At 37.0% G+C, this 22,406-nt stretch overlaps 1 protein-coding gene and 1 pseudogene across 1 annotated transcript in view; one reads left to right on the plus strand and one right to left on the minus strand.

Moving 5' to 3' along the window:
- IMMP2L (inner mitochondrial membrane peptidase subunit 2) overlaps nucleotides 1–22,406 on the minus strand; it is an 875,294-nt gene that overhangs the window by 704,110 nt on the left and 148,778 nt on the right.
- Nucleotides 14,906–15,513, plus strand: LOC112825082 (platelet-activating factor acetylhydrolase IB subunit alpha1 pseudogene; annotated as a pseudogene).

Genomic DNA, 22,406 nt, shown 5'->3' on the forward strand with positions numbered 1-22,406 from the left:
CTCTCTCAAATAAATAAATAAAATCTTAAAAAAAAAAATACATTGCCTCCTCTGACTCCTGGGTCTCCATCAGCATAAATCAAAGGGAGAGGCCAAAGAGGTCCAGATAGGACCACCCCTCCTTAGCATGTACACAGACACGGGTAGGAGGGAAAACTGACAGCCATCCCTGCCTCTTCCTCAGCAGCGCTCACAACCTTAACATGTTTATAGTCCCAGAGATTAGCAGAACTCATCTTATTATGCCTTTATTTCCCTTTTTCATCACCTCTCAGAAGCCCCAGACCCAGGTCATGTCTAATTCCCACACAGCTCTGTGGGCAGTGAGACAAACCCAAAGTCACCAGCGACCCTCCCTCATACCTGCTTTACACTTTCCATGACTGCTTATAAATATGTGATGCACAATGAATTCTATTTATCGGTGTCTTTCATTAAAAGTAAGCCCCTTTGAGGACAGAGATTTTTGTCCTTTTTATTAACTGCTGTATCCCCTACACACTGAGAGTACTTTCACATTGTTCAGTGAAGGACTATCCAAAAGATTTAAAAACAAAAATGCTGGGATGAGAACAAGTTTTTTTGTTTGTTTATTTGTTTTTTCTACAATTCCCAGATTTTAATCTTTTGGGAGTAAGGGAGGGATTGGACTCATAATATATAGAATTAACATATTCAACACACATAAACACTACCAAAAATTATGAATGTCGATCTAGAACACTGCTCTCAAAAGAGCTATTTTAGCCTCCTTTTACTTCTATAATAACTCTTCATATAAAATATAAACACTCTCAGTTTCAAAAATTCAAAAATTAACTGCTTTCCTAATTATCTCTAAAAGGTTTCCAATGTTCACAATGTATGTTTCAGAACCAAACACATATAATCATTTTAATGAGCATGTCTTCTATCTTTGATATGGAATATTTTAAGGCTCTAATATATTCATAAGCATTCTAATTTTCTGAAATGTTAAAAAGGTATAAACAATCCTTGTATTTGCCTACATGTGTTCAAACCATATATCTATACAAAACCCTGCACAAAAATGTTCATAGCAGTTTTATTCATAATTACCAAAACTTGGAAGCAACCAGATATTCTTCAATAGGGGAATGGATAAAAAAATTGTGGTATATCAATATAATGGAATATTAGTCAGTGATAAACAGAAATGAGCTCTAAAAAAACATAAAGAAATCTTAAATGCCTATTAATAAGTGAAAGAAGCCAGTCTGAAAAGGCTATATACTGTATGATCCCAACTAAGGGACATTCTAGAAAAGGCAAAACTATGGAGGCAACAAAAAGATTGGTGGTTATAGGGGTTCAAAAGGTGGGGAAGTGGGGTGGGAAGGAACAAGGGAGAAATAGGTAGAGTACAGGTAACTTTTAGGGCAGTGAGGTATGATACTATAACGGTGGATATATGACATTATGCACTTGCCAAAATCCATAAAACTATACAACACAGAGTGAACCCTAATGTAAACTATGGACTTGAGTTAATAATAATGTATCAATATTTGCTCACCAATTATAACAAATGTCCCATACTAATGCAAGCTATTGATGGGAGAAACTCTATTTGTGGTTGGGGCAGAGGTATATGGGAATTATCTAAGGAAATTTAAGCTCTAATAGCCATCCCCTTTCCTCCTGGTCTACCCAAGTGGTCATGAACACTATGCATGAGCAAGGATATTAAGAGACACTAGTTCTACACTAGGGAAACAAAATAGCAAAAGAAAAGCCTGAGCAGTCAGAATTTCTGATCAGTTTCATTTTCCTGTTTCAAGTGCTGTGAGATCATAGATCATATTCTCACAAATACCCATAAATCTACACACAGAAAGGAAATGACTAGTCAGGGTAACAGTGAAAATCAAGTGTTGATTTCCTCTGTTTTGTTACTTGTTGGGGGAAGGGACCTACAGAATTATCTAGTTTTCTCATTACAGAGAATTAAGTGATTCATGCCAAATACAGAAAAGTGGCATAAATGATGGGAAAAAAAAATATATGGGAAAAGAGTGATGGCATGCCTTCCACAGAGTGGTTATTAACTGAGTATTTCTTAAATTTGTCTGAAACTATATGCCAGGGAAAGGAAAAAAACACATTTTCCGTGAAAAAAAAAATATTAGAGATGGTTAGAAAAGTTAGTATACTAGAGGTCCAGGGGTACGGCATGCTGGTATAAAAGCTGATACCTCCAACCCAGGAGCGCTGTTTTGAAAACTGGATGAGAGAATGTTTGTAAATGTACCTGGCAAATACCAGTAGTAAAAATGTAAAATTGAGAAAACCACTGAGTAAAGGAGAGAAAATGGTCTTTCAATGCTGTAAGGTAAGACAAAGTGGAACAGAGGCAATACAGTCAGGATCCCCTTCCTTTCCTGGTTCCTTGCTGCTCTAGGTTCTGCCACGTGCAAAACTGCTCTGGGATAGATTTTAATTCATCTATTTTTCTTGACAACTTCAGTTATAACCTTTGCTAATGCTTTTAAGTTCCTACAGGATATAAATAGGTTAGTGAAGATTATGAACTAAAGGAAAATGCCTTCAAGGATGGGATGATGAGGATAGAATGAATTCTTATACCAAAAAGAAGAAGAAAAGAAAAAAGATATGACTCTACATATTTTGTGCCAAATTAATTTCTCCTCTGCTGAGTACAGTAGTTCATAAATCATCTGCCTCCTAAGAATGAATGAAGAACACAGGTAAATACATCAGTGACTTAAATGAACCTATATTTAAGTTAAAGACAAGAATATCTTATGTTTAGAAAACACTGTTTTGAATCAAATCAAAGCTTCAAAATGCTTTCCTGTTCCTGCTTTGTTAATCATGGAAGAAAAAAATGTCAAGCACCTCTTTCTGATTCTAGGTTTGCTCTGACCCTTTCTACCTTCGTCTTCAGTAAAGATCCCATTCAGTTCCTGAAAAAAAAACAAACCCTCATCATAGTCACTTCAAATTATTTAATGGAAACTGCTTTGAACTATCCAAGCACAAGCCAGTCTTTAAATTGCTCACATGCTTGAGTTTGACAGTGTCATAAGTGCCTGTAAATGAATATTGAATAATGCAAATTGGTAACCTGTTGACAATGCAAATTGGTAACCTGTTGACAATGCATTTGCATAAATCAAGAGTATACTTGTGTAATAAATTTACATCTGACCTTTTTAACCTTTCCTACTATTGATCATTCTGCAGCTGCTAAGGTCCTGGACTAGGCTGATGACAGTAAAGAAACAGAAAGGAAAGAATGGCATTCTAGGAGAATGCCAGAGAAAAAGCTATAGAATGAGGAGATAAGCTAGCTCTCAGGGAGAAAAAAATCCAACATTGGAAAAAAAGGACAAGACTTAGCAATTCTACAAAATTAGCTTTTCCAAGTCTATGCTATCTGTACATTATTGTCTTTTTATCTAACAATCACAGCTCATCTGAGGTACAAGTTATCATAAGGCTCCTTGCATTTTTCACAGTATTAAGGCAAGAAAGCAATCCATACAGTTCTCATGAAGTTAAAACCAAAGGACAGTCAAATCCTGAGAGTCAGACAAGTAAAGACGTAAGTGAAATGGCTTGGGTCATAAATCAAAAGCTAATAGAGCCTGAACACATGAGTCTAACCCTTTAATAGTATTCTCTCCTAGCTTGGTAACCCAAGTGAGAAAACAAACTGTAGGGGTTGTCGCCTCTGCAGACACTGGACACTGCATCTGATATTAGTTGTAGCTATCACATTGTGCAGAAAACTTCTTACATGAAATCAGGTAAAACTATTATCACTAAGACTACACTTCTGTCTTCAGGAAAAGAAAATATGAAATTTTCACATCAGGTACATTCAAAGATGCTATCATGCTCAAACAGACTTGAATATTTCTGCTTAATGCTTAAAATTCCTACCAGAGTTTTGCCTCTTTCATAGCAGAGTTCATGCATAGCAGTGCTGTCTCCCACCTATTCAGGAGGTGCTGAGCAAGAGATTCTTAACTGAATGATTAACTCAGCAAACTGCCAGGATGGAAACAACAGACGGAAAGTCCTCTCTATCAGCATGCTAGAGCCATATTTGCCAAGTATCAAAGAGAATAGGCCTATTGAGTGTTGCTATAGAGCAGAGAGGCAGATCAAATGATAAAAGCTACCAGGAAACACGAAAAGCATCAAACAAAATAATGGTCTTGTGATATGGTGAGATACCTGCCACCAAAGAAGTGGTTCTCAATCCACTCACTTAAGCTTTTGTTTCCTAGGCCTGGTATTCAACTGGCGTATTTATGAAGTCAGGGGTGAAGCCTGGAAATATGCAATTTTAACCAACAACTGAGTTGATTCTGATGCAGGTGGAAAACAACATACAATCCTGGCTAAACAACCAGGCCTCAGCAAACCTGTAGAAAGATTACCTACACTGGGTAGAGGTGACACTTGATGAACTGTGAGATCCCTCAGAAATTTAAGAGTCTTTGTTTCTATAAGATTATAAAGGCAAGCAAAACAAACTAACAACAACAATACAGTAAACTTGAGAACACATATGATTTAATACACATTACAGTCTTGTGTTTAAGAAACCAGGCACTGGATTTAAAATGGCCTAGGTTCAAATCCTGTGAGACTTACTAGCTCTGTGATCTTGAGCAAATTACTTACCTTCTCTAAGCTCCTTTTATTTTTAATGGCATAATACTCAGCTCACAGAAAAATTATGAGTAACTAACTTTGTGTTAAACACTCACCTAAAATTATAAAGAATGAAAAGTAATGGTAAGAAAAAAAATGAAAAAAAATCTGACGTTTTTATTTCAAAAATCATGAAAGTAAAAAAACTATATAAACAAATATATGTATATGTATACATATATATACAGCCAAACAGCACATAGAAAACATTCAACATCATTAGCCACCAGATAAATGCAAATCAAAGTCACAATGAGATACTACTTCCCACCCACTACTAGGATGGCTATAATCAAAGACATTTAACATGTTAATAAAGATGTGGAGAAACAGAAACCTCCCTACACTACTGGTGAGATTGTAAAATGGTGCAGGACTTCTGAAAAACAGTTTAGCAATTCCTCAAATGCTTAAACATAGAGTTACCATACGATTCAGCAATACCACGCCTAACTATATACCCAAGAGAATTGAAAACAAGTAGTCAAACAAAAATTTATAGCTGAAGATTCATAGCAGCATTATTCAAAATAGCTAAAAGATGGAAACAATCCAAATGTCCATTAACTGATGAGGGGATAAGTAAGATGTGGTTTATCCCTATAACGGTATATTATTATTCAGCCATAAAAAGGAATAAATTACTGATATATGCTACAACCTCATGAACATTGAAAATACTGTGCTAAGTGAAGGAAGTCAGTCACAAATAACCACATACTGCATAATTCCATTAATATGTAATATTCAAAATGGGGAAATCTATAGAGACAGACAGCAGATTAGTGGCTACTAGAGACTGAGAGTAGAGAGATGGTTTGGAGGTGATGGCTAAGAGATATGGGGTTCCTTCTTGGGGTAGTGAAAGTATTCTAAAATTGAATTTACTGATGAATGTACATTTTTGTGACTAATACTATGCCATTTAATTATATACCTCAAAACGGTTGAATCATACGGTGTATGGATTAAATCACAACAAAGCTAATTTTTTTTTAAAGACATATAAAATACGAAGGAAAACATCCTTCTATAGTAGAAATCTCTGATGCTCTTCAGGAATAGTACCATTTCCTTTGGTGAACTGCCATCCACCAGCCCGCCCCCCGACCCTCATTTTTTGTTACTCTAGTAGGGCTATCAGTCTTCAAATGGAAGTCTTCAAATTCCACTCCTGCCATAGAAACTGCTCACAAATTACTGCCACTTAACTCTCTGAGCTGTTTCTACTTCTGTGCTTCCTGAGAACTACTTATTCAACTCAATTTTCAATTGTGTGGTATAGCCAAACTTTATCCAATAAATTCCTCTTTTTTGTTTAGATCATCTCTCAGTTTAGGTTGCTTGCAATCATGAAACTCTATTTGATATACACTCAAGAATTGCACTGCTCCAAACCCTACTGTAGAAATAATTCTATCAACAATTTGCTATGAATCCTAATAGTTTTTTCAATGCATAGTTTCATTTGCACATATATAAACATCATAATATTATATAAAGTATGACTGTATCATATTTGATTTTATTACTACTTCATGAATAATTGTTTTATTTATTCATTATTCTTTTAAAATCAAGGGGAATAGAAAGCACCCATCAAAAGTATATCAAGTTATTATTTGTCTAGGAAACTCTTTATCTCTCCTTCTATTCTGAATGACAACCTTGTCAGATAAAGAAATTTTTTTAAATACCAGGCATAAATTACTAACCTCAGAGTACAAACTTCAGTTCCCTTCATAAAAAGTAACAGAATGTGTTTCTCTAAAGTATTAGAGTTGATTTTAAGTGAAAAACATCAAATTGTTCTCACTGCTATCCATTTTCTTTAAGATTTTATATATTTACTTGAGAGACAGAGAGCACACTCGTGTGCTCACACGGGGGTGGTGGGGCAGGGGGTGTGGCAGAGGGAGAGGGAGAAGCAGAGCCCAACAAGGGAGAAGTGGGGAGCCCAACAAGGGAGTTCAATCTCACCCTGAGATAGTGACCTGAGCTGAAGGCAGCCACTTAACCAGCTGAGCCACCCAGGCACCCCAAATCTGTTGCATTTCTATGCACCAATAACGAAGCAGCAGAAAATGAAATCAAGAGGTTAATCCCATTTATAATTGCACCAAAAACAGTAAGATTCCTAGGAATCAACCTAACTGAAGAGGTAAAGGATTTGTACTCTGAAAACTACAAAACACTTATGAAAGAAATTGAAGAGAACACAAAGAAATGGAAAAGCATTCCATGCTCAAGGATTACGAGAACAAACATTGTTAAAATGTCTATATTACCCAAAGCAATCTACACATGTAATGCAACCCCTATCAAAATACCACCAGCATTTTTCACAGAGCTAGAACATACAATCCTAAAATTGTATGGAACCATAAAAGATCCCAAATGGCCAAAGCAATTTTGAAAAAGAAAAACAAAACTGAAGGCAACATGATTCTAAATTTCAAGCTATATTACAAAGCTGTAGTCATCAAGACAGTATGGGACTGGCACAAAAACAGACACATAGATCAATGGAACAGAATAGAGAACCCAGAAATTGACCCTCAACTATATGGTGAACTAATATTTGACAAAGCAGGAAAGAATATCCAATGGAAAAAAGACAGTCTCTTCAACAAATGGTGCTGGGAAAACTGGACAGCTACATGCAGAAGAATGAAACTGGACCACTTTCTTACACCATACACAAAAATAAATTCAAAATGGATGAAAGACCTGAATGTGAGACAGGAAACCAACAAAATCCAAGAGGAGAACACAGGCAGCAGTCTCTTTGACCTTGGCCATAGCAACTTCTTACTAGACACGTCGTCGGGGGCAGGGGAAAAAAGGAAAAATGAACTACTGGGACTTCATCGAGATAAAAATCTTCCACACAGCAAAGGAAACAATCAACAAAACTAAAAGGCAGCCTAGGGAATGGGAGAAGATATTTGCAAATGACATATCTGATAAAGGGTTAGTATCCAAAATCTATTAAGAACTTACCAAACTCAACACGCAAAAAACAAATAACCCAGTTAAGAAATGGGCAGAAGACATAACAGACACTTTTCCATAGAAGACTTCCAGATGGCTAACAGACACATGAAAAGATGCTCAGTGGGGCGCCTGGGTGGCTCAGTCGTTAAGCATCTGCCTTCGGCTCAGGTCATGATCCCAGGGTCCTGGGATCAAGCCCCACATCTGGCTCCCCGCTCAGCGGGAAGCCGGCTTCTCCCTCTCCCACTCCCCCTTCTTGTGTTCCCTCTCTCGCTATCTCTCTCTCTGTCAAATAAGTAAATAAAATCTTAAAAAAAAAAAAAGAAAAGATGCTCAGTATCACTCATCATCAGGGAAATACAAATCAAAACCACAATGAGATACCATCTAACACCTGTCAGAATGGTTAAAATTAAAAACACAAGAAACAATAGGTGTTGGTGAGGAAGCAGAGAAGGGGGAAACCTCTTGTTGGTGGGAATGTGAACTGCTGCAGCCACTGTGGAAAACAGTATGGAGGTTCCACAAAAAGTTAAAAATGGAACTACCCTATGATCCAGCAATTGCACTCCTAGGTATTTACCCAAAGGATACAAAAATACAGATTTGAAGGGGTACATGCACCCCAATGTTTATAGCAGCATTATTAACAACAGCCAAACTACGGAGAGAGTCCAAATGTCCATCATCTGATGAATGAATAAAGAAGATGTGGTATATATATTCAATGGAGTATTACTCAGCCACCAAAAAGGATGAAATCTTGCCATTTGCAATGATAAGGATGGAGCTTCAGTGTATTATAAGTGAAATAAGTCAGTCAGAGAAAGACAAATGTTATATAATCTCACTTATATGTGGAATTAAGAAAGAAAACAGAGGCACATATGGGAAGGGGGAAAATAAAAAAAGGAGAGAGGGAAACAAGCCATAAGTGACTGTTAATGATGGAGAACAAACTGAGGGTTGACAGAGGGGGTGGGTGGGGGATGTGACAGATGGGTGATGGGGATTAAGGAGGGCACTTGTGATGAGCACTGGGTGTTGTGTGTAAGTGATGAATCACTGAATCCTGCTCCAGAAACCAATACTGTACTGTATATTAACAAAATTTAAATTAAAAATTTAATTAAATAAATAAACAATAAATTTTAAAAAGCATATCAGGTTAAAAAAAAAAGTATAGCAGGTTAAAATCCAGCAGACATTTACTAAATAGACTTGGTGGTTGAAAAAAATATTTTTTACATACTTTTAGATAGGTAAGAGAAAGCCGAAAAGTAATTTCTAATCAACTTTTGTTTACAATTTACTTTGGCAGATAATAAAAAATTATAAAATAATTACATAACAGGAAACAAGCAATTTACATGACAGTCATCTTATACCAGTTGAAACCATGCAAATTCAATTCAATTTTATTAAATGTGAACTGTATAATGTTTTTCAATGTGCTGATTATACTGGCCTTCAAGAGGTCCAAAAACAAAAGTTTACAGTGGTATACTTACCATTTAGTCAACATTCTGTAATTGTCACAATGCAAATATTGATCAACAAAATTTCCAGCAAAATGAAATATATTTAGGGAAAAAAGTTCATGACTTTTATTATTATGATAATAAAATTACTAGTACTTAGTAAATTTAGCACTTAGTAAATCTTATCTCAATTATTTCTCAAAAAAATGATCCTTTGAGGCAGATATTGTTATTATAATCACCCAAGAGCCCTGTGATAGCAAATGGCAAATCTAAGATCCAAGTTAGGTCTTTCTATCTCTCAAGCTCCTTTCTTAACCAATACCTCTGGAATATCATAAAAATGAGTTTAATGTAAGGTAAAAGAGTTTTTATAATATCCAATTGTATTAAAGCATCTATATTTAAGAAAATCCTGAAAGAAACAAATCAATTTTCTGAATCAGCACAGTTATTAAACCTGAGCTCTTTACTTCTTGGCACAGGCAAACTTACACTATCAATTCCATTAGCACTGTGATAAAGGTGAAATCAAGTTAATTCAAGCCACCTACTTGATAAACCTGTGATCTTTATAAACACAAAAAACAGGTTAGTATAGACTCCTAATGTAATTATTCTGCATCAGAAATAAGTACACAATTCCATAATAATGCAAAATAATATAAAATACATTGTAATTACTACAGACATTGTTACACAGATCTTTCCATATTTATGCATATTTAATTAAAATGATATTTGTCAAAAGGCTAATGAGACCATTTTGAATCCCATTTACTGAAAGGCTAATGAGACAGTAGAATATGAGCTGTTTATTAACTGAAGAACAAGATATGTGGCATCAATACACAGTAAGAGAAGACCAGAATGAAAAAATATCACTGAAAGCCTCTCATAAACCTCACAGTAAAAAGAAAAGTCATATTAGAGATAAGAAAGACCATGTACAATGTCAGCTTCCCACTTAACCGATAGGGAAGTGAAAATTTATAGCCTAGTCAAAGAACTTACTAATGAGAGTATATGAATTATTATTCCATTTTCCAGGATTATAGTTGTTATAGGTATTTAAATACAAGTCATTTTACAATGGCAAGATAGGCCACGATGCTTACAAGGTGAAATAAAATTTCATAACACTGCGCCTAAAACAATCCCACATTACATGGCTGCACATCAGAAAAACACCATTGATATTTCACTGAGCCAAAAAACAAAGTTCCCCTACCATGTGAATATACTGGAAGGTAACCATGCTAAAAGGCAAGTGGAAATGCCAGTCATTTTCTCAAATAATAATAGCAACAATATATATCTGAAGGCTTTCAGCTTCAAGACAGAAAATTCCAGAGATATCAAAATGGCACATATTATCAACTCTAAATAACAAAATTGTTTAATATGTAAATGCAAACTATCTGCTCATCAAATAAATAGAAACTCATTTTAAAAAGTAAGAAAAAGTAGGAAGTCCAAGTTTGGAATTTTTAGATGAAAGGCAACTTTCTAAGTCAGGACCTTGGTTAAATATTTCCTGATATTCATAACAGCATGCATACATATACAGTAAGTTTAGGTAAAAAACAAAATCCATATACATATTGCAAGTGGCAACTCTTCTCTGCAGATAATTTAGTATTATGAATTATTTGAAGAAAATTCCTAAGTAAATTACTAGGAGAGGGCAAAAATAGCTCTATCAAAAACTTTCCCATGTGTTGGCGCCTGGGTGGCTCAATTGGTTAAGCGACTGCCTTCGGCTCAGGTTATGATCCTGGAGTCCCAGGATCGAGTCCCACATCGGGCTCTCTGCTCAGCAGGGAGTCTGCTTCTCCCTCTGACCCTCCTCCCACTTGTGCTCTCTATCTCTCATTCTCTCTCTCTCAAATAAATAAATAAAATCTTTAAAAAAAAAAAAACTTTCCCGTGTGTATTCCTCAACATAAATTAACATGAAAGAATTAAATCATCGCTAATTTATTTGTTAGGAAAAGGTGATACTTTATTACTTCACCTAAATAATTTGAAGGCACTTCACAGTAATATGTCTTTTTGTTAACACTTATTCAATGGTATGTTTATTAGCTGTCACATTAAGACCCTGCCAATAGAGTTTTTAAATATTTATTAAGCAACGCCTCCTACATCCAAAATGAGATTATACTCAGTATCTTCAAAGAATCTGAAATAGCATATTATATATTTATTGACTCCTAGGATATGCTCTAGCCAGATAATGATCTTTTGTCAGAGAAAGAGCAATCTTGTCATGTGGGCCTCTTCACACAGACTGACAGCAACACTTAGAATGTAATAAAAGCAAAACTATTCACCTAAGTGGAAGTGAAAGGACTAGTTCTAACTGTTGAGACTTTTATTTTTCTTTAAAATTTTAGTCCCTTGAAATCAAACTTCTTGAGTTAATACACAGCTATTAAAAAGCAGCAGACTTGTAATCAATACCTTTACTAACAGCTATTCCCCAGGGTCTCTTAAATATAAGCACCAGAGTTTTCCAAGATGGAAAACACCCAATTAGGTTTTCCTGAACCAATTTAGCTTGTCCAACTATTGAGTATTTTGACAATAAATATATTCACACTCTTGAGTTTGTGAGAGAAAAATTAGCCCTTTAATTAGCAGTAAAACTAGTCTAGAAATGAGCCATCTGGCTTATCTCTGATATAGTCTGAGACTGTATCATGTCATCAGAAATTTTTTTAAATACCAGGCATAAATTGCTAACCTCAGAGTACAAACTTCAGCTCTCTTCATAAAAAGTAACAGAATGGGTTTCTCTACAGTATTTGAGTTGATTTTAAGTGAAAAATATCAAGCTCTCCCTGCTATCCATTTTCCATGTTACCAGAATAAGAGAACAAATCTGAGCTCCTTATTCAGATATAAGTAGATCTGGGAATAAAGAAAACCTTTTATCACCCAGGTGCTCGTATTTCAGTCAGCCAGGGCTGAGACAACACCGCACAAACTGTGGTAGTTAATTAATATTGATGGTTAAAATGATGTCTTTGAACCCATGTGAACAGCTCTTCTGGACTTGAGTCAGTCAATAAATATATATTGAGTACACACAATGACCAGGCACTGGACTTGTCACATCAATCAATCAGGCTTTTTTTAAAAAGATATAGAGTCTAGGGAGGAGATATATGCAAATGCAGTAATACACTTACCTAATGAAACAAAACAAATTTGAACTTCTGTTCCTGTTTTTCATAGGTATAAATTTAGATATACACACAGAGATTTCAGTATAGCTATAGGCAAAAATATGGGAAGACACACACACACATATGCATACATCTTGGTCACGATGTAAAATATGCTTCTTACTTGATACAGCCAAAAAACCTTGAAAGCCACAAGTATATGAAATTTGCCTAAATAACTTAAGGCAGGATTCATGAAGGAAACAGCATTCAGGTTGATACTGTATGAACAAGTTTGTTCAGTAGAAGGATCAGAGGCTTCCAGACAAAGGGAATAGGGTATATATAGGTTGAGGATGTTGAAATGTGATTAGGGCCACATGCTGAAATAATATTTTGGATATACTGGATCAAATAAAATGCATTATTAAAATCACAATCACCTTTTTTAGTTTTTTTTTTTGATGTGGCTAATCAAATATGTAAAGCTACATAGACGGCTTCAACTGGACAGTAACAGTGAAGATGATGAAGTGGAGGGAGGAAATTACACTAGCAGTGATGAGGTCAAAGTTAGGCTCCTGAAACAGCCAAGGTGAGAGAAGATGACAGCCTGGTCCAGAACAGTGAGAATGGAGCATGAATAACTAGGCAGGGTCTGAAACTCCAGGCAGAGAGGTCATGATCATTTTGTGCGATTAAAAAAAAAAAAAAAAAAAAAATCAGACCTGGAGCTCCTCATCCCCTCTCTGCTCCAATTTCTCCTCTTAAAACTGAAGAGTAAGTGAGATTGAAACTCACTGGAGTAGGAAATACAGGTAAGCCTCCAAACCCAAGCCTCATGGTTCAACAACACACTGGAAAAGCCAGACATTGAGGGTTACCAAAAATTCATCCAACTTTGAAGCAGCACTTTATTTCCCTGCTGGCTCCTACACCTTTTTATAAATCCATTCTTCAGGCCAGAACTGCAGAAGGCAGAAAGGGTAAAAGTGGATAATTAAAATATCAAAATCTTACCCTGAAACTCCCTTACTCAAAAGTCTTTAGCAACAGGCAAACTAAAATTTACATTCAGTTTTTCTGCCTCTTTATTTTTTATCTTTCTTTTCCTCAGTCTGACTCTCCTGAAATCCTCTCTCCTTTTGCTTTCAACATGTTCAAGTCCATGAACATATATCTCATATGCCACCTTCCCAAGGGAGTCTTCCCTGAACCATCCAGTTAGATTTAAGTATCACTGCCTCATCTATGCTCTCATAGGCCTTGCTTATGTCTCTATTAAGTCCTTAATCAGTTATTCAATTATATCTCCCCTCGTAAATCAGATGGAGATTGAAACATTCGGCCGCATATCCCTGACCTTGAGCACTCCATCCAAGCTGGTCCCTGCTCTAAGCCACAATTCATCTCTCCTTCCCCTGAATTCCCACAGCACTTTGTGGGGAGCAACTGGGCCCAGGAGTCCTTGATCAGCACTCTCCCTCTTTTTTTGAAAGAAGAAAGAAAACAAAGAAAAAGAAAGGAGACCTAGAAGGACATTGTATCATGGATAACCAATCTGAACAAATCTTACTGACCAGACCAGAAGAACCTAAGGAGCAATCTTTTGACGCCTCTGCCAATCACTGTTTTGTTTGGCCTGGAGCTATAGGAACTCTTAAATCACGGGCTAAAATTTGGAAGATCCACAGGCAATGAAAATGAGTCATGAAGCAGTCAGTGAGACTAAGGCCCCAAAGACAGCCAGCAGTTGGGGTTGTACCCCAGAATTTCAGGGAGAACACTTCATACACATATGTTTTAACCAGCTAAACCATGCTAGGAAGTATATAGATTATGCTTAATAAATAATGAATTTCTAACTTGATTATTAATAATAGGAAAGCCCCTTATAAAGTACATGACAGCACACAAAGTGCTTCTAAGTACTTCCATTTTACACTTGAGGAAATGAAGTCTCAGATAATGTGGTTGAGTTCTATTAAGGCCTTATTCATCAGCAAATATTAAATAAATACTTTCCTTTTTTAGGGGGAGAGGGGCAGAGGGAGAGGGAGGGAGAGAGAGAATCTTAAGCAGGCTCCATGCCCTACGTGCAGCCTGACATGGCTCTCGATCTTACAATCCTGAGATCATGACCTGAGACAAAATCAAGAGGAGGATTCTTAACCAACTGAGCCACCAAATACTTTCCATACACAATGCACTGGGATGGAAGCAGTCCTGCTCTCAATAAACTTTTTTTTAATGGGAAAGAGAGATAATAAAATAAGTAAAATGTAGAGTATGTCAAATGGTGCTACTGGGAAAATACAGCAAGGTAGGTAGGAAATAGGGGTTTTAAATAAGATGGCCAAAGAAGGCCTCAAAGGCAAAATGACATTTGAGCAGAGAGCCAAATGGAGAGGAAGAGAACCAAGTGATCGGTGTTCCAATCTAAACTGTTACCCAAATCTTAGATTTCTACTGCTTATGTTCTTTCAAATACAGCAATTTGCCTTTAAAGAAGACGCTGGATCTGGCATGAGGGGCAGCACCAAGATGAGTGAAGAGGAGAATGCACTGGCAAGTCCATGCCGGTGTAGGATATGCAGGGCGAAGGATGCTAGATGTCCCTGCACCATTGGTTCATAGCTGACAGCAAGGACAAGGAACAGGAAGTCATCTTCATCAGTGATTCCTGGGTCCAGCTAATGCACCAGTGCAAGATCTGGCAGGGGCTCTTTTCTGCTCTGCATGCACTTAACTTTGGTATTGGCAGTGACAGCACATAACAGGTGCTTTGGCAGCTGGAGAATGGGGAGCTGGAACAAATCTGGCCCAAGATTGTAGGGGGGCTAGATTTGTGCCAGGGGCCAGCACCCCAACCTACTTCATGTGAAAAACTGATGTGTGAATGAGCTGGTCTGGGCAGCATTGGTCGGCCATCTACAGGCCCACCTCCTGGATGTCACCCTCAGCTTTGTGCACTTGGATGGTACTGTAAGTCAGCGTGGCTTGTACGAATACCTGCATCTGAGCCGCCTGGGCTACACACCTGTCTGTCGGGCCCTGCACACCCTGCTTCGGCATCTGCTGGCCCAAGACCAGGGCCAGGGTGTCCCCTTGCCAGAGGCTACAACCTAAGCATCCTCCTTCCCCAACATTAAATTCTCATTCCTCAAAAAAAGAAGGAGGAGGAGGAGGAGGAGGAGAAGAAGAAGAAGTAGAAGAAGAAGTAGTAGTAGTAGTAGTAGTAGTAGTAGTAGTAGTAGAAGAAGTAGTAGTAGGAGGAGGAGGAGGAGTGGAAGAAGTAGTAGTAGTAGTAGTAGTAGAAGTAGTGGTAGTAGTAGAAGAAGCAATAGGAGTAGGAGTAGGAGTAGTAGAAGTAGTAGGAGTAGGAGTAGTAGAAGTAGTAGTAGTAGTAGTAGAAGAAGTAGGAGTAGTAGAAGTAGTAGTAGTAGAAGAAGTAGTAGGAGTAGTAGTAGAAGTAGTAGTGGTGGTAGTAGTGGTGGTAGTTGAGCCATGGGCTACAGAGCCCCTGGAAAAGCCAGGCTGTCCATGGAATCTCGATTTCACTTTAGGCCTTTTCCATCTATAGACCCTGGAGGCCAGCAGAAAGGATACTGTGGCCTATGAGCATGTGTGAGTGCTTTGTAAGCAGAAAGTGCCTTTAGAAATGGCTGCTGTATAACTGCACAGTCAGTGTCATAGTGCAATGTGTCAGTGCTAATCACATGTGGTCCTTGGGGACCTTATTAAGACTGTTCTCCTGATTTGCTAGCAGTCCCTGGTAGAGCTAGAACACCTGACCACTATCATAAGGCTGTTATCTGATTCACCAAACCATACAACTAGATGGGCCCAACAGCAGTCCACGCCCTCCGAGACTGGGAACATGGCTACAGCTAAGCTGAATGAGCAGATGACTCAGACTACTATGGTAACTGCCCCTAATCCTTCAGCACTTCTCCCTCAATCCATATAAATTGGCATCATAAGAAGTTCCCTCTGGTCAGTTAAGGAAAGAGGGGAAAAGGGTGGGTCTTTTCATTCATAAAAGGACCTGTACTGAGCTGGCAAAAGCTAGGTGTAAGTGGTCACTATACAACACCACCCCTCTTTAGTGGCCCTGAAACACAATGGTAAAGAGAAAATCTTCCACTGGGAAGAACTTTAGGAGGCATGGCCTGAGGTAAGGGTATACACTGGTTAATCGTTAGTGGCTTAGGAGTTGACAGGCTAGACAGAACTTAGAACGAATTGGAAAACTGGTTCAGTTTATGGGGCCAGTTGGGTGGCAGTAACCCGCAAACTTGAGATGCTGACCTATAAAATGAAGTAAATGCTTACAACTAGTAATGCATATATGGTGCCATCTTTTCCTTCTGAAGGTATGCAAAGTGGAGGTGAGAGTAGTCCCTCTATTTTCTTTATGTCTAAGTAAAAAAAAATATTGGCAGCATGTTTTCTAAATTTGGTGAATATCATGAAATTACAGATTCACAAAGCTCAGTGAAACCACAGTAGGAAAATTACCATGCAAATCACACCTTTGAATGCTATAGTCGAACATAAAACTAAGACAAAGAAAAACACCCTAAAAGCATCCAGAAAAAGTAGACATTACACACATGAGGGCAATTATATCAATTTTTAAAAAATAAGTTTTTTAATGAAACATAACACATACAGAAAGGGGCACAAATGTAATTATTTGGCACAACTTATCACAACGTGTGAAGATAACTATGTAACCACCACCCACATCAATAACTACAACACTAGTCTGCCTCTTCTTAGTCTTTACTCTTATTCCTTCCCAAAGGTAATCATTACCCTGGTTTCTAAAACCAAAAATGAGGTTTGCCAGTGGTTAACCTTTATATAAATTGAATACGTGATGTATTCTTTTTTGTCTAGCTTCCTTTAACATCATTGAGATTCATCTATGTTGTTACCTGGACCAGTTGTTCATTTGTTTCCATTGCTATACAATGAACGACTAGACCACATTTAATGAATATACCACAGTGTATTCATTGTACTGTTGATAGACATTAGACATCTCCAAAAAGATGCCAAGTGGTAATTTTCATTGACAGGACTAGCAGTACCACTCCAAACTGTAAAATGTTAAAGTGGTAACTAGAGAATGTTTGATCTTTTTATTGTTGTTTTTAAAGGCAAATGTCCTGCATGGTTTGCTATGGTTTCTGTCATACAAAAATCATTTCACTCTACCCTGCATTACTTGGCTGTCACAAGACATAAAATGAGCGGCAATAAGAAAAGCTTTATTGAGAGGAGGGAAAAGTACACATTTCTGGTCCCGTACCCAGATCACTACCCTCACCTAAGGCATGATTTACCCTTTCCAGTAAAGTATCTGTACAGTTCAATTAATTACCCTCTGCCAATCAGAAATAAATTTTGGTTCAGAGAGGTGGGGTAAAGCAGCAGACTCAACCTAACAACTGTTCCATATGAATACTAGATCATTCTGGAGTAGCCATCTCAACAACAAACAAATCTTCATAGCAGAAATGTTATCTCCATGAGACTCTGCCCATTTCTTCACCCTGTTAGCTTCAGTCCTTAATATTGTCTTTTTGGGCTCATAGATTCATTCACTCAACAAACGTGAGCTGCATACCTAAAATAAGCCAAGCACTTTCAGTGGCCAACTATTTTAAGATGGTGTGTGTGTGTGTGTACACACACACGTATACACAAACACACAATTATAGACATTGGCCCTGTGTGGCCTCCAGTTGGGAATATTTCTAAGCACGCAAACTATTTAAATTCCAGTGTGAATGTACGTGTATTTGTGTGTGAGTGAGTTTGTATTATAGAGAGAGACAAAGTAAAGGAGATGAAGAATGGGATAAGAAGCAACCAAAGTTGTATTAGACAAGGACAGCAGAAATCATAAAAGACTCATGAGGAAATGTGACCATATTTAAAGTACAATAATGAAATGAGCCTTCACTCACTTCTCTCCTCTGTACAATCACATTCACTACTCATCAACTGCTTTACCCATACCTTGTGTGCTCCTTACAGGTTATATAATCAAGATCTACCTTTAAAAGCTATTTGCAAAAGTGTCTATGCCATAAACTTTTGGCTGACAAGTAATTATATATATCTTCCAAAGAAAATCAAGCATAAAACCCCACAAGAAAAGATGAGAACTGATACCCCTGATTCATAAAGGAGGCAAAAGAGATTTAACCAACACCTTAAGTTTCTGTCTCACCATCCGTTAATTTTAAATTTGATTTTGCTTTTTATATCAAAAAGCACTTATTCAAAAATAGCAGAAAACCCCTATATCCATATGTTGTCCTGCAAAAAGAGAAGAAAATACTATTATTTGTATTTCTTGTTCAAATACTCTAAGAATAAAAGAACTGTTTTCAGAAATGATGAGGTTCCTGCAGATAACATTTACCCACTGGATTTGAGGCTTTTTTGTGACATAAAGTGCAGAGTACTTTGAGGATGGTTACAGATTCAATGGCACAGAAAAGGCTTTTAACTTTGGCTCATTTCCTCTGACCACCATGCCTCCCTTCTAAATTATAACCTCTCAAAGCTACAGATCCTTTAAAACTAGCTTTTAAACTGCCTTTCCTTAGTATCATCACAAAATAAGAACACTTTACTTGAAAATAAAAATACAAAATTATCGGACTCAATAACTGTTCTCATTATTGCAAATCAATAAACAAAACTCAACAAAAATTGTTTTTGTTAATAGCTATCACTTATTGAATGGCCAAGAAATAAATCCAAAAGAAACCAAAGAAAGATCTGCCTTAACAATATAAATGGTTTCTATTCAGAAACTATATTTAATATCAGAAATGGCCAGCACATATCCCAGTGCTATTATTATCATCCTTAACAGAATCTTAAGCTAAGCACTAAAATCCTGTCATTTGCATCTTAGAATAGTAAAAATTTTGAGAAAACAAAACAAAAAAAGAAACCACTAAACCACTAGAGAATCCCATTTTTAATTAGGAATGTCTTTCACGATATAACCCATAACAAATACTACCTCCTCTGCTGAATTTTTTTTAATCACTGCAGCACTTTATATCCATAGAAAAATAATAATAGGAATAGGAAACATAAGAAGCATCAGGGCCCCTTCCCCTTGGTTGAGACTGAGCAAGTAGTTGGCATGGCCAGCGAAGCCAAAACCAAATATTCAACCAGCTGGTTGGGGATAAGTCAAGTTGGTGACCCACACAGCTGAGAGACTGGTTTTATACAGGGGGAAATGAGCAAACAGGTAACATTTAAGGTTAATAGGATCCAGGCACAGATAGATAGATAGATAGATAGATAGATAGATAGATAGATAGATAGACAGATACAGATAAATACATAGAGAGAGAGAGAGTTTATAAAAACTGTATTTCCTAATTTCATTCCCTGAGAAGACCTAGCAGGAATGATACTCCAGTAGCAATGAGCATTTTTAGAACCCGACCTTGGTTTCTAAATGTCTAAATGTCATTCTCCATTAAAAGGAACGAGAATTTCTTAGTAATTCCAAGGTTGGAACAAGAAATGTATAAGACAAGCCTGACCACCTTTTAACATGAGGAACTAAGAACACAACATCACTTCTATAGTAATCTTGCCCAAAATAATCTGAACCCATTCATGAGGAAACACCAGATAAAACCAAATAGAGAAGCATGATTTGGTTGAACTCTTCCAAAATATCAAGATCATGAGATAAGAGAAGAATAAGGAACAGTTCCAAATTGAAGGAGACCAGAAAGCCAGGCAACTAAACACAAGGTATGATCCTGGTTTCTGGACTCATAAAGAACATCACTGGGACAACTGGTGAGTTGTGAATGAGATCTGTGGATTAGATGGTAATATTATATTAATATTTATTTTCTATTTTGATTATTATATTGGGGTTAAGTGGAACAACATCCTTATTTTGAGGAAATACTCACTGAAGTACCAAAGGAATACTAGGGCATCATGTCTGCAATTTTTACTCTCAAGCCAAAAAAAAAAAAAATCTTCAAAACAAGAATGTATCAGAGTAAAGGGTGACGGAGAAAGAGAGAGAAGAAAGAGAATATGATAAGGCAACTGTAGTTTAATACTAGTAACAGGGGAATTGAATGAAGAAGTTATTTGTCCTGTTCTTGAAACATTTTGCTGAGTTTGAAATCACTATAAAATAAAAAGTTTAAAAAATATATGTCTATTTACAAATGTTCATTTACTATTAAGAAAAGTCTTAACTTTCTATGAAGGGCCAGAATCTGCTATGAATTTAAAAAAAAAAAAGGATATGCTGTGGCTAGAGGCAGAACACAACCTACATAATTCAAAAAGCACTTAAACCAAATAAGGACGTTAAAAGGTCTTTTATCATCAATATGTCTAAAAAATGCAAACACTTGCCTGATTAAAGGTGATGTATACTGGGAATTATAAATACCATAAGGATAAAACTGCAAGAAATCCCTAAGAGTCATAGGAGAAAAAGATTGGTGTAGACAGATGCGTCTCCCACATGAGCCTCACCGCCGTGGGCAGGGAGTGTGGTCAGAAGACAGGCTCCAGGTCCAGAGAATTCAATCTCCCGCAGCTGCAGACAGCAGTCCCCCACATGGGGGCTGCCCACATCCCCCGCAACAAAGCGGGGCAACAGGAAGCAACCCTAAGGGCAGTACTACCTGAGTTTCCTGGGGCCGGCTGGGCAGTTCAGCTTCTTTTTCTGCCCAATCCTGCAGCTCCCCCTTCCAGGCACAGCACACAACCCCTGATGCATATCTTGCACCCCAAACTCCATCTCACTGTTCACCTCTGGGGAGCCCAGCCCACAGACAAGGACTTCCTTTGTTACTTGATGAAACATAGCTTGGTATGGACACCTTTTACAGTTCAGCCTTGTGAGTGGGTCATGTAATTTCTGACTCACAAGATAGCCATGAATTTTTTTTTTCAGCCATGAATTTTCTTAAGGTGAATTCTGCCCCTAACTCTCATCCATTTACCTTCTCATGCTGTGTGACAAAAGAATTGTACTTTCCCTTTTTCATGTTAGCCAAATACAAAAGATAATCATTATTTAAACAACAAATTTCCCTCTTATGGTCCATTAGCTCCTGCTGCTTGTTCCTGTAGTGAAATTGAAATATAACAAAACGATTTCCATGGCAATAGATAATAATCTAGTAAATGTGAATTTCTGGCTTAGCAACAGAACAAAATAGGAGGAGATTATGGGACTGCAGTGGGACTAAATTTCAATTTCTGTGTATTTTTAGCATCACATTTTAAAACAAAGCAAACACAGACAAATTCATATACACAGAAATATGAAGAGTCAAACTCTAATTATAGGATAAATTTAAAAGACAGATCTCAATGATCAATTCGTAATATTACTCCCTACCATTACTGCCAAAATACATTGAATTATCATAAAAAAATTTACTTGTAAATTTGAGAATTCTTAGGGGTTTTATTTGAAAGTCTATTATCTACTTTAATACCAGCTCCAACTACTAATATATTCCATTATGTTCATTTTTAGTAGTAATTACAAATATGGATTATGATTAATATATAAATGAAAGATTCTCAAAAGACCTCCAAATCTCTACAAAGCCTAGGAACAAAGGAGCCAGAGAATTTGTGAACATCACAAATACAGCAACAGATCTCTCCTGATACCTAGGGAGCCAAAGCTCTCCATTCCCCCCATGAAACATGCACACCGATACGCCGGGGCAGCACACTCTGCTGCCAGCCTACTATGCACGTGTTCTCCCTACATCCCGAGTTATACACTCACCGAGAGTCAATGTTGTGTTCCCACACTTACTGCCAGTTGTTCTTGCTATAATGGCATAATTAAACTGTTCACAATCTGATGAAATATAAGTGCAAAAAGGGAAGAATTACTGTATCTAAGAAAAATAACTACCATGTTTTGCAAAGATCTGATAAAGATGAATCACAAAAAAAATACGAACAAATTGAGTATGAACAAAGCTAGACTTTG

This window comes from Callorhinus ursinus, unplaced genomic scaffold (assembly GCF_003265705.2).
Source record: "Callorhinus ursinus isolate GAN/ISIS: 27379988/994484 unplaced genomic scaffold, GSC_fseal_2.0 scaffold12, whole genome shotgun sequence".
Lineage (NCBI taxonomy): Eukaryota > Metazoa > Chordata > Mammalia > Carnivora > Otariidae > Callorhinus > Callorhinus ursinus.